The sequence below is a fragment of the Ovis aries genome, chromosome 6, assembly GCF_016772045.2.
Source record: "Ovis aries strain OAR_USU_Benz2616 breed Rambouillet chromosome 6, ARS-UI_Ramb_v3.0, whole genome shotgun sequence".
Lineage (NCBI taxonomy): Eukaryota > Metazoa > Chordata > Mammalia > Artiodactyla > Bovidae > Ovis > Ovis aries.
Window position 1 is genome coordinate 104,807,751 of NC_056059.1, and position 13,201 is coordinate 104,820,951.

Sequence of the window (13,201 nt, forward strand, 5' to 3'; positions counted from 1 at the left end):
AGCCTACAGCACCCAGTATTCCCAGACGGTCTCCCATCCAAGTACTAATCAGGCCCGACTCTGCTTAGCTTCCGAGATCAGACAAGAGGGGGTGCGTTCAGGGTGGTATGGCCATAGATTAACTTTTTAAAAATTTTACAATTACTTTAATTTGTATTTCTGAGGCAAATACATTCTAAGTTTACTGACTTTGAATATAAATGTTCTCAAAGACCCTTTAGCTCTCTGAGTATGAGTCCAAGTTTTTGCTGGGGATGCCCGGCTCTTATTCCCTGCCTGGGGGGCCCACTGACAAGCCTCTAGGATCCAGCTCAGTCATCTCCTTATGTGCAAATAACTCCCAACTTCCCCCCCCCACACCCTTCCCACACCCCAGCCCCAACCCCACTTATTGCCCAACCCTGACAAAGTGAAGTGTTCCTCCTCTACCCTCCTGGGACAGTAGGGCATCTTCTGTTCAGGCAGGACATAGGTGGGTAGGGTTTGCCTGAAATATTGGGAAAGGAAGCATTATTGTTCAACAAACTGTCCTTCTTTTCATAGCCCCTTCCTCCTGTCTGCATGATATGCCAACCCCTCCTCCAGCCCCCACAAGGACTAGGAATGTTTCAGTCACCATTTGCCCATTTATTGAGCAATTACTATGCGCTGATTAGTATAATAAGCATGTTACAAACAATCACTTATTTTAATCATCCTATAAGATTATTTTTCTTTTTAATATACGAACAGTAAAGGCTCAGAGACAGATTCATCTATTCATTTCTTTGATGACACTCATCAAGACTCCTATGAAATGGTTGCTATTGGGTGCTACAAGTAAAAGGAAGGAAGGAAGTGTGTTACAGATAATTTAATGGTGATATGAAGTTGTGTGGTTCTGAAATGATGTCAATGGTGAGTGATTGAGCCCAGCATATCCAGCAGAGGTGGTCAGGCTTTAATCTCTGAGTGTTCAGCCCTGTACTAAAATCCACTCCCACCCCTAGTTGAGTCTGCAGATATAAGCAGAGTTTTCCAAACGTCTGTGGGACTCTGGAACCAAATTTACATCTAACCACAAAAATGCATTTTTATTATCATTCAAAGGAAGTCACTGATAGCGAGGGAGGGAAAGCAGACATCAGCCATCAATGGAGAATTCCATGAAGACTCTTGCTCCTGACTCCTGCCGGACTTCTGTGGCAAGACTGCCACAAAAATGCATCTGCAACCCTTGTCTGATGATGGAGCCTGAGAAGAGCCCAAGATGCTCCTCAAGCCACCTGACCAATTTACTCAAGGGCTGAGACCAACTTAAGAATCAGCTGAATGAGTATAACGATGCTAAAATGCTTTTTGGAATATAGCTGTTGTGATAATTTCAGGTGGACAACAAAAAGACTCAGCCATATGTATACATGTGTCCATTCTCCCCCAAACTCCCCTCCTATCCTGGCTGCCACATAACATGAGAGTTTGGGATGGACATGGACATACTGCTATATTTAAAACGGATAACCACCAAGGTCCTACATAGCCCAGGGAGCTCTGCTCGATATTTTGCTTATTTTTGAACAATAGTTCAAGCAGGAAAACGTGAAGATTATTTTGAAAATCACCTGACATGTACACAACAGGTAAAGGTTTTTAAGTGCGCAGATTGATTTTTTTTGCAAAACATGGGACAAAACTGTCGTTGTGACCGCAATAGCAGTGATAAGAAATCTGTCGCAGGACACACTGCAGGAGTGTGGTATTTACAAAGGCTGTTGATAAAATGTGTTCGATATGTCACTTATTCTTGAAATCCAAGGGAGAATAGCAGCAATATTTCTGGACTCAATTGCTGTGCTGGGTGCTCAGGATTCAGCTCGGAGCGATACAGAAGGTGTACAGAAAAGAACAGGAAGCGGACAGGGAAGCATGAGAAGCTAGGGGAGAGAACACAGCAAGTGGTTCCTCTTGCCTGGAATCAGAAAATGCTTTGTCAGGGAACAGACAGTCTAGTCACCAGAAGTCTGAGCCTCATGCATTAGGGTTGGGAGCAGGGAATAGTTGTTCCAGGCACGGGAATAGCATGCTCAGAAGCCCAGGCATCATAGAGAAAATGACACATTTGTGGCACATTTTTATTGGAGTGTAATTGATTGACAATGTTGTGTTAGTTTCAGGTATATTGCAGTGAGCCAGTTACACATATACTTATATGTGTGTGTGTGTCTCTGTGTGTGTGTGTTCAGTCACTTAGTCATGTCCAACTCTTTGTGACCCCATGGACTGCAGCCCATGAAGCTCCTCTGTCCATGGGATTTCACAGGCAAGAATACTGGAGTGAGTTGCCATTTCCTCCTCCAGGGGATCTTCTTGACCCAGGAATCGAACCTGCATCTCCTGTGTCTCTTGTATTGCAGGCAGATTCTTTACCACTGAGCCACTGGATCACAACAAACTGGAAAATTCACCAAGAGATGGGAATACCAGACCACCTTATCTGCTTCCTGAGAAATCTATATGCAGGTCAAGAAGCAACAGTTAGAACCAGACATGGAACAACAGACTGGTTCCAACTTGGGAAAGGAGTACGTCAAGGCTGTATATTGTCACCCTGCTTATTTAACTTATATGCAGAGTGCATAATGAGAAATGCCGGGCTGGATGAAGCACAAGCTAGAATCAAGATTGCAGGGAGAAATATCAATAACCTCAGATATGCAGATGACACCACCCTTACGGCAGAAAGTGTAGAAGAACTAAGGAGCCTCTTGATGAAAGTGAAAGAGGAGAGTGAAAAAGCTGGCTTAAAACTCAACATTCAGAAAACGAAGATCATGGCACCTGGTCCCATCACTTCATGGCAAATAGATGGGGAAACAATGAAAACAGTGACAGATTTTCTTTTCTTAGGCTCCAAAATCACTGCAGATGGTGACTGCAGCCATGTAATTAGAAGACACTTGCTCCTTGGAAGAAAAGCTATGACTAAGCTAGACAGCATATTAAAAAGCAGAGACATTATTAGAAGTCCGTCTAGTCAAAGCTCTGATTTTTCCAGTAGTCATGTATGGATATGAGAGTTGGACTACAAAGAAAGCTGAACGCCAAAGAATTGATGCTTTTGAACTGTGGTGTTGGAGAAAACTCTTGAGAGTCCTTTGGACTGCAAGGAGATCCAACCAATCGATCTTAAAGGAAATAAGTCCTGAATATTCTGATGCTGAAGCTGAAACTTAAAAACTTTGGCCATCAGATGCCAAGAGCTGACTCATTGGAAAAGACCCTGATGCTGGGAAAGATTGCAGGCAAAAGAAGAGGGCGGCAGAGGATGAGATGGTTGGATGGCATCACTGACTTGATGGACATGAGTTTGAGCAAGCTCTGAGAGTTGGTGATGGACAGGGAAGCCTGGCATGCTGCAGTCCACGGGGTCGCAAAGAGTCAGACACGACTGAGCTACTGAACTGAACTGAACTGAACTGAACTGACTGAGCCACTGGAGAAGCCTATATATACATACATACATATACATATAATTTTTCCCTTATAGGTTATTACAAAATGTTGAGCATAGTTTCCTGTGCTATGCAGGATGTTCTTGTTGGTTTGTATTTTATATATAGTAGTTTTGTATATGTTAATCCCAAACTCCTAATTTGTCCCTCTCCTCTGCTTTCCTCTTTGGCAACCATAATTTGTTTTCTATGTCTATGGGTCTATTTCTGTTTAGTATATAAGTTCGTTGTTAAGGGGCACGTGTTTTACCAACATGTGACGCCCATGCATAAGAGGTTATTGTTATAGAGTAGTTGTTGAGAAAGGCTTGCTTACCTTCCATGTATCTTCTGGTTCAGTTTTCAAGACTAATTCTGTAGATGTAGGAGGCCCAGCTGCTGTTGAAAGCTCTGCTGAACAGATGAATAAGCAAATAATAAGAATGCAGAGATTTAGCTGAAACAGAATTAGGAAGACCTAAAAGTAACAGGCGTGAAATCGGCATGACCTGCCTGGAAATGTATGCGATACTCCTTCATAATTTTGTAATATCTTTAAGGTCCTACATCTTCTGTGCATCAGTGAATTCAGCCCAGTGTGAAAAATAATCTGAAAGTCTATGGTGAGTAAATACGGTCTATATGTATGTATCTGGCATATTTGGATACCCCCAGCTAATGAAGATGAGCAGCAAACGGTGAGGGGCATCAGCTCTGGGACCCAGAAGATCTAGGCTTTATTACCAGCTCGTAGGCAGATTCTTTACTGTCTGAACCACCAGGGAAGCCCTCCAGCCCCTGACCAGCAGCATATTTTTGGCAAGACATGTGACTCCTTTGAACCTAAGAGCATCAAGAGTAAAATGAGGATTTATACCCAACTCTTGGGATGTTTGTTCAAAAAGTATTGAGAGCTACAGCTAAAAGTGCTTCGAACCCATTGCTGCCCTCCTTACCTTCCTGATTCTGCACCTTAAGCTAGCTGCCCTCCCAGGAACTATGGCCTTTTCATGAAGGAAGAAAGAAACTATTCAAAGAAAAAAGAAAAAAAAACGTAGTAGGTCACACTTAACACAAATCCTCATGCCAGCAATGTGGACGCACAGCCAGTTTCTGAAATGGTTCCTGAAGAGGCCAAATGTTTTCCACCCAAGATTTAAGTCCTTCTTGCCCACTTCCTGCCCTGGGTGTGTGTTGGCTTCCAGGCTTCCTGAAAGGACGGAGGCCAAAACACTCAAAGCGCTTCCCGAGGGAGGAAGCCTTAACCTCGCAAAGGCTGGAATCTGCAGGACCAGGAAGATGAATGGAGGTTTCAGAGGCTCTTGTTTATGGTGGCGGTGCTGGGGCAAGGCCTCCCAGGATTTCATGTTATGGGAGGAAAAGGGACAAGGGCATTGTTGATTCATTTCTTCCACCCACATTCTCAGTCCTTTCACAAGGTCCAAGGCCTTGGCCAGCTCCTGGGGATGAGGATGGTGAGTCCCAGTGCCCAAGCAGCTCACGGTCCAGTGACTTGAGGAGCTGGGGGTGGAAACTGTATTTTGGGGGATGGAAATCACACACACACACACACATTCACACAGACACACATTCACACACACACACATTCACACACATACATTCACAACACACACACACACTCACACACACACACGTGAGGTTTTTTTTTAAGTTATTTTTGACATGGACCATTTTTAAAGTCTTTATTGGATTTGTTACAGTATTGCTTCTATGGTTTTTTGGCCTCAAGGCATGTGGGATCCCAGTTCCCAGAACCTGTACCCCCTGCATTGGAAGGCGAAGTCTCAATCACTGGACCATCAGGGAAGTTCCTGGAAATCACATAAGTAATAATAACGGCAAGCCCACGGTGCTCTCCCTACCCCAGGCACTGGCTGATCAAAGGGCTTTGCGTGTCTCTACCATTTCTTTCTCTCTTAGCCCTGAGCATGAGAAGGGTGATCATCAGCTTTGTCTCCAATTTACAGGTAAGGAAATAGAGAACTCACCTAGCAAGAAAGTGACTTAGATCTTTCGTTAGAGTTGAAACCTCAAAATCAAGCTGGCCCGCCACAAGGAAGCAGAATGGTGTGGGCCAGGAGCTGGGGGAGATAAGCGGTGGGGAGAGGGGGGTTAGTGTTTTAAGGGGTATAGAGTTTCAGCTGGGGGAGATGAAAAGGGTCTAGAGATGATGGTGGTGACGGTTGCATAACATTGTGAATGTGCTTAAACCACTGAACTTGACACTCAAAAACAGATTAAACGTTTAAAAAAATACTTTATATTTTACCACAATAAACTTTTTTTCATAGGTGCAGAGGAATGTAGCATAGCTCTAGAAATACTTAGGACATTACAGGAGAAATGGATCATCTTTCATTATAAAAGAAATAATTGAAGATGGAAACAGCGGTACAGATTTTTCATAGATCAGGAGCCAAAACAGGCTCCTGGTCTCGGGTCCTAAACTGAAAAGAACTTTGGTTGTAAATGTGTGACTCTATTGCAACAAGCATGTTCGTTCAGTTAAACCAGTTCTGCTAATTTATTGAAAAGAATCAGTTAAGTGAATCATTTAACATCCTGTAAACAAAAGAAAGGGGGAAAGTATCTTTGAATACTAACTCTAACACAACATGTATCTGCTAACAACAGGGAATTTTCCAGGTGCCCTGGAGCCAGGGTTTGGGAAGGGAGATTACTGTTGAGTGAGCATCCCCCATTCTGCCTGAACCAGGTACCCCACTTCCGTCTTCAAAACCTACCTCCCTGTGAGGGGCCTCGGGGCACTGAAATCCGCGGGATCAAAGCACACTGCAAAGGGGTGGCTCAGAGCCCAGTGTGCCCATAGGCCAGCACTCAGGCTGTGTGGCTGGCAGACTGGTCCTGCCCAGGGCAGAGAGGACTCACTGTGTCCATGACCGATGCCTTAAAACAGCAGTCTCAACATTTCGGGCGCCGGGAAGTGGTTTCATGGAAGACAGTTTTTCACAGACTGGGGTAGGGATGTTAGTTTCAGGGTGATTCAAACAACATTACATTTACTGTGCATTCTATCTCCATCATTATTACGTCAGCTCACCTCAGATCATCAGGCATTAGATCTCGGAGGCTGGGAACCCCTCCCTTAAAAGCAACGAATCACCACAATGAGCATGGAGAAAAATCCAAAACATCACCTTAAATAATAGTCACCCGTCATTTTCTAAGGAAATTAAGGTTCAGAGATAGGGTAGCAGGCTGCCCAGTATCACACAGCTTGTTAGCATAAAAAGAAATTATTTTCTTCCCTCTCGCCTTCACTCTGGCCCTTCAGTTCAGTTCAGTCGCTCAGTCGTGTCCGACTCTTTGCGACCCCATGGACTGCGGCACACCAGGCTTCCTTGTCCATCACCTACTCCCAGAGCTTGCTCCAACTCGTGTCCATTCACTCTGTCCCTTAACAAATTTTTATTGAGTTCTTTCTCTTAGCTGGCAGGGTAGTGGGTTATTAGCAACACAGTGTTGAGCCAGCTTGTCTGGTTCACTCTAATTAATTGCGTGACCTTGAGCAAGTTGTTCAGATTCTTGCCTTGCTAGTGCCTCCCCTGTGAAGCAGGGATGTGCTGGTGCCAGTGGTCACCTGGCTGGGGGTTTCTGAGGGTCACAGTGGCTCGTGTGCCCAGTGCCCTAACAACAGCACCAGGTGCTCAGCGAGCTCTGCACCCGTATTGGCAGCTGTCAGCTTCCGGGTGCTCAGACCAGGCATGGTGGGATGTGACGTTTGTCACCTTTACTTCATCTTGGAGCATTCATCCAGGGTCTCTGCTCAGCCTGGGGACACAGAGATGATCAGCTCAGCTCCTCCATCAGGAAATCCTGAGTCTGATACAGACACTGGCAAATAAACCACTGAAGGGCAGCCTGGGGAGTATTACACATGTGTTATTAAATTGAAAAATTATAATCCTTCAAGGAATAATCTTCAAGTAATAATGTATTGCTTGTTGTATTTGTTTTCTATTGCTGTGTAACAAATTACCACAAGCCCGAAAGGTTAAAATAGAACCCGTTTATTAGCTATTGGCCCTGGAGGGCTGATGTCTGGATGGAGTCAGCTGTAGGTTGCATTGGCCTTTGTTGCGTGTCTGGGAGCTCTGGGGAAGGATCTGCTCCCAAACTCATTCAGATTACTGACAGACCCAGTTCCTCATGATTGTGACTGAGGTTCCCATTTCTGGACTGGAGGCCAGCCAAGGCCACTCTCTGCTCCTAGAGGTTGCCCCATTCCTTCTTGTGTGGCCCTCTCCACCTTCAAACCAGCAGTGCAAATCAAATTCTTTCCACACTTGGAGTCTCTCTGACTTCACTTTCTTCCACCAACCTGGGAAAACTCCCTGCCTTTAAAGGGTTGGTGTGATTGAATCAGCTCCCCTGTGTAATCTCCCTTTTTCAAGTAACTCAAAGTCAACTGGTTAGTAATCTTCAGGACATCCTCAAGATTCCTTTTGCCATATAATTAACCAAACCACTAAAGTGATGTTCCAGCCTATATGGGCTCCACCCACACTCAAGGGGATGGGGTTCTACAGGGGTCTGGAGGGCATGGTCGAATTCTGTCTACCACAGTCAGGCTGGGCTAGGTTCTGCTGTTATAACAAACAAACCCTAGTCCATACCACAGCGGGGCTGGGGTACAGCTCCAGGTCTTCATCTCAGCCACCATCTCTGACTCGGTGGTCGCATAGCAGAGAGAAAGGGAAAGTAGCAAAGCATGCGCCGTCTCTTAAAGCTTCTGCCTGAAAGCAAAACCCATCATGTCCTCTTACGTATCATTGCACAAAATAACTCAGGTGGCCTCACATAATTTCAAGGGGCCAGGGAAGCTCAATCTTGGTATGGCTTCAGGAAAGAAGAAACTGGATGTATTTGATGACGAGCACCAGTGATTGCCCCAAATAGTTAATGGTCAAAGAGAAGCCAATGGCTGCGAGCACCAGTTCTCCACTGGGCACTCCGCTGGTTACTATATCAATCAGGACCTTTTTCTTTGCAAGACAGAGAAAAAAAAAAAAAAAAAACCTCACTGAAACCAGCCCTAACCAAAAGGAAACCCTAGGTCTGTAGCTAGAAAAGACCCCAGGATGGCTTACAGAGTCCAAGGGGGAATTACAGGACTGGGCCTTTGGGACTAGAATCAGGGAGGTAGTTCCATTCAGACTCATTCAGACTCCAAACCCATTCAGATTACTGACAGACCCAGTTCCTTATGACTGTATGACTGAGGTTCCCATTTCTCCATCCTTCTTCCAGCTCTGCTTCAGGTCTTGACAGCTCCTCCAGCAGAAAGGCCACTCCAGCGCAGGAGACATAATTACTGGCAATCACATAGGGACACTGGTGGAATGAGAATGATTTCCTTCCTTCACCCATCAGTTCATCCCAGGGAAGGATGCTAGCTGGTCCATCCAAGTGGAGCTAGCAGTAAAGAACCCGCCTGGCAATGCAGAAGAAGTAAGAGACATGGGTTCTATCCCTTGGTCAGGAAGATCCCCTGGAGAAGGTCATGGCAACCCACTCCAGTATTCTTGTTTATGAAAATCTCTTGGACAGAGGAAGCTGGTGGGCTACGGTCCATGGGATCGCAAAGAGCCGGACAGGACTGAAGTGACTTAGCCTGCATGGGCTATCACCATTACCAAGGTGGGGAGGGAAGAATTGGCTTAAGATGGAGTGAGTGACCAAGATCCATAACTCGGTGGGGTGGGGGGCGCCGGTCGGAAAAATGAAAGTAAAGAAAATGAAAACCACAGCCCTCGCAGTCATTCCAGCTATTCCATGTTTATTTCATCTTCGCAGGAACTCTGGGTGATAAATGTTACAAACCCCACTCTTCAGAGGAAACCAAAGGGTGACAGGATTTGCACAGTTACATAACAGAAGTGAGATTTAAACTAAAGTCTGTATCCCTCCAATGTCTGCATTCTTTCTGCAAAGCCAAACTGGGATTTTTCTTGAAGGACTTTTTCTGAGTCTTTTCTGCAAAAACAGACCCAAAGAAAATGTTTGGGAGAATTTGTCTTGCATACTGTTCCCTATTAAAATTTGAACCCATGTTTTGAGGCTTATAGAGGGGTCTCTATTCTAAAATGTGGGGTTATTTTCGGAATTACTGCCCCAAAGCAAAACCCAGTCTCGGTGTTTGTCTTCATTCCTTCACTCTGGACCATGTGGGCCAACTTTCCAATGGGGTTTGCCAAGAGCGCAAGGAACAAGCTTAAAACACAGCACACAAACAAGGGGATATGTAAGGCTTTTAACCAAAGGAACACTGCTGTCAACAGGAACCCTGGAGGCAACATTCAGGCTAGTCGTTCAAGTTACACCCCTCCCTCAAATACCTCCCAGCTGTCACTGCTGGATTAGGATGGCACAGGCATCACTGGCCCCTAGTTTCTAACCTCAGAATGCAGGCAGGAAGAAGGGACCCAGAGGTAGTCTCTTTGCTAGAGAAGTGGCCTCCACCACCAGCCCCCGCTGTCAGCATCTCAGACTCCTTGTGTGTCTACTGAAATGTTTTTCACAGGATGGAAACTGCCACCAGGCTCTTCCGATGGCTGGCAAAAACAGCTACTGGCTGGAATTTGGGCAAGAGAGATCTGACATTGGCCTTGGCCATTTCGGCCTTGACTGCCATTATAAACAGGTATAGGGCAAGAATACACAGAACACTGGAAAAGGTGTGATTCTGTGTCTGAGCCAAGTAACAAAGAGTTCCTATTTCTTCTGGTCTGTTCAGGAATTTCCCACAACTCCCTAGGGCTGAGAACACAAGTATTTCCCTCATTACCTGTATCACTTATGGAATATGCCAGTCTGAACAGCCAGGAGGAAAAAGTTGAGAGCTCTTTACCTGGAAGTGCTAAAAAGGAGTCCCAGACTATGAAAATACAAGGTCACGAGACAGACACAGCAGGATCTACTAGCAGCACAAAGCTCAGGACTTCCTTCAGTGGTTAAGGGGATGAGATGGCATGTGTCCTTCCTGGACAGGGATGGGATAGCATATGTGATAGACTCTACTGGCAGCCACTTTGTGACCACACAGACACCTGGATGGAGTCAGTCACATATGTGTCAGTTCAGGTTCAATCAAGAAACAGAACCCGAAGCAGAGACATTATAAGAGATTATTTTACCCTAAAGAATCAGTTGACATGGTTGTGGTGGATGGCCACGAAAGTCCAAAACATCAGGGCAGGCTGTGAGGAAGGGTTAGCTAGAACTCACAGGGATGGACTGAATCTATTCCATAAGCAGAATTTCTTCTCCTTCAGGGAAGATCTTCTTCAGCTCTACTCTAAACATTTTTCAACTGATTGAATCAAGTCCACCTAGAACATCTAGAATAATCTCCCTTCCTTAAATTCAACTGCTTATAGACTTTGATCGCGTCTACAAATACCTTCACACCTGGAGTTGTATTTGGTTGAATAACCAGGGATTTTAGTCTGGAAGAGCTAACACATCAAAAGACAATCATAGCATGGAACAGGGACACAGAATAAGATGATTTCCTCGTGACTTCTTTGAGTTCCTAGATCAAACCATTCCTGAGCTCCACACTACTGCTGGTATGTTCCAGCTGAATATTTCCAAAAATCTGGCCATGGGTATCTCAAGCTGTGCATTCTGTAACTCACAACTTTTAGTCCTAACTGACACAAGAGGGACCCAAACAAAGGAGGTGACAGTTCTGATCAGACCTTTCAAAGAGGGCTGGGTTCCAATCTGGGTTCCAGCTAGTGGGAGACCCACTGATACACACCAGGATGGATAAAGGAACAGTCATTACCATTTAGTGGGGAGATGTTTACTGGCCTCCTTGCTGTGGACAAAAAGACAAAGAGGACACTTGCTCTGCCCATAGGGGATAGACGAACAAATGGACGTGTCAAAGCCAAGGAGAGTGAAGGGGCCACGGGAACCTGTGCAGGCAAGTGGAAGGAACCTAATCCAGCCAGTCAGGCTTCTTGGAGAAAGTGACATTTCAGCTTGGTCTGGCAGATAAGAAGAAATAAACCAGGAACAAGCAAGGCTGGGGAAAGACATTGCAAGAAGAGAGAATGGCACATAAGAAGGCCAAAGATCACTTGCATGAGGTAAGCACAAGCCCTAGGGATCGCTAAGGCTGTGTGATTCAAGTAACTTTACATTTCTGTGCCTCAGTGCCCTTGAATGACGAGACTAGACCAAATGCATTAATCCTTGCACAGGACTGGGAGGAAGGCAGCATTCCAGGATTAGTTTATCATCACCATCATTACTGCCATCGTCATCATGGTCAACGCCTGATAAAAAGTACGGGAAAGACTGGCAGAGATGGCTAAAGTGCTTGGCCTGGACCAGGCCACAGACCTCAGACTATCTCCCAGGCCTCGGGGAACCGGGGGGAAATATGAAACAGAGGCCGGCCAGCATGAATGTCTGCTTTTGGAATGGCTACTGGAAGGAGAAAGGACTCTGGGCAGAGAGATGGTGATAGAGATATAGATGTAATTGTGGAAAAGGATCTTGAAGTCATTGCCCATGGGAAAATGTTGATGAAATTGCTTGCTCGGAAAAAGAGTCGATGCTGAGGGACAGGGACAAGCGGTGACAGACAGACAGAGGGCTGAGAACCAACCAGGGCTGTTCTGTAATAGAAGGTATTGGAGTTTTAGATCACAGAAAGGAGCCTTAAAGAGTAATGAGCTCCCCGTCCAGGGAGGCATACAAGCAGACTCTGGATGAACGCTTAACAAGGAAGCTGTAAAAGAAGCCCAAGCGCCAGGTGGATTGAGGCAGATCATTTCCAAGCTCCTTGCAGCCTTGATCTCTGTTCTCCTACAGAACCCCAGAGAGACGGTATGTTAGTTTTCTGTTGCTGCTGTAACAAAATCACTATAAACTGAATGACTTAAACCAACAGAAATTGACTATCTCACAATTCTGGAGGACGGAAGTTCACCTTGGGTCTCTCTAGACTAAAATCAGGGTCTTGGCAGGCTTTGTTCCTTTCTGGAGGCTCTAGGGAACAATCTTTTTTTCTTTCTTCCCCCCTTTTCATCTTCTAGTGGCTTCCTGCATTCCTTGGCTTGTGGCCTCTTCCTCTGTCTTTGAAAAAGCCTGCAGCATAGCATCTTCCAAATTCCCTTTCTCTTTCACTGTCTCACACCCCCCTATGCTCACACCCAGGCCTGTCCCACATCCCCACAACACGCCTCACAGATGCAGCCATCCCCAGGGAGTGGTTCCTGCGACACCAGGATTTTCACACCCCTTCCCTTGTGTGTTCAGTGAGTGGATTGGTCTTCCCTCTCCTTGCTGAGGACAGCATTCCTGTCATCCACTCTTTTATCCTAATGTCTGTCTCAGGCCTGCACACAGTAGATTCTCAATAAATAGAGTCCGGAGAATGAAGACTCCCTTTAAAGAAAATGCCTGGAAGATACCATTCTAGCTGAGAAACATTCATCCCCTCATTAGCCGTGGTTGTTCAGCTCTCCCGGCATGATGGAGTCCCGGTGATGGGACCTCTGTTCCTCATCTGCATCAAGGGGGTTGGGAGAAACCTCTGGAAGAAGACAAAGGCTTTAGTCTGTGGGGAGCTTCCAGCCTGGATTTTTAACATTCACATTCCAGATGGAATAACCTGATGCTGAAGGGGCTGGGGAAGGGGCCGGAGAAGGGCGCTGGCTATAGGAGGCAGG

The 13,201-nt window shown here is 45.7% G+C and overlaps 1 pseudogene; it reads right to left on the reverse strand.

Annotated features, from left to right (window-relative positions):
* Positions 1–119, reverse strand: LOC114115431 (5S ribosomal RNA; annotated as a pseudogene).
* Between the last annotated feature and the right edge of the window lie 13,082 nt (positions 120–13,201).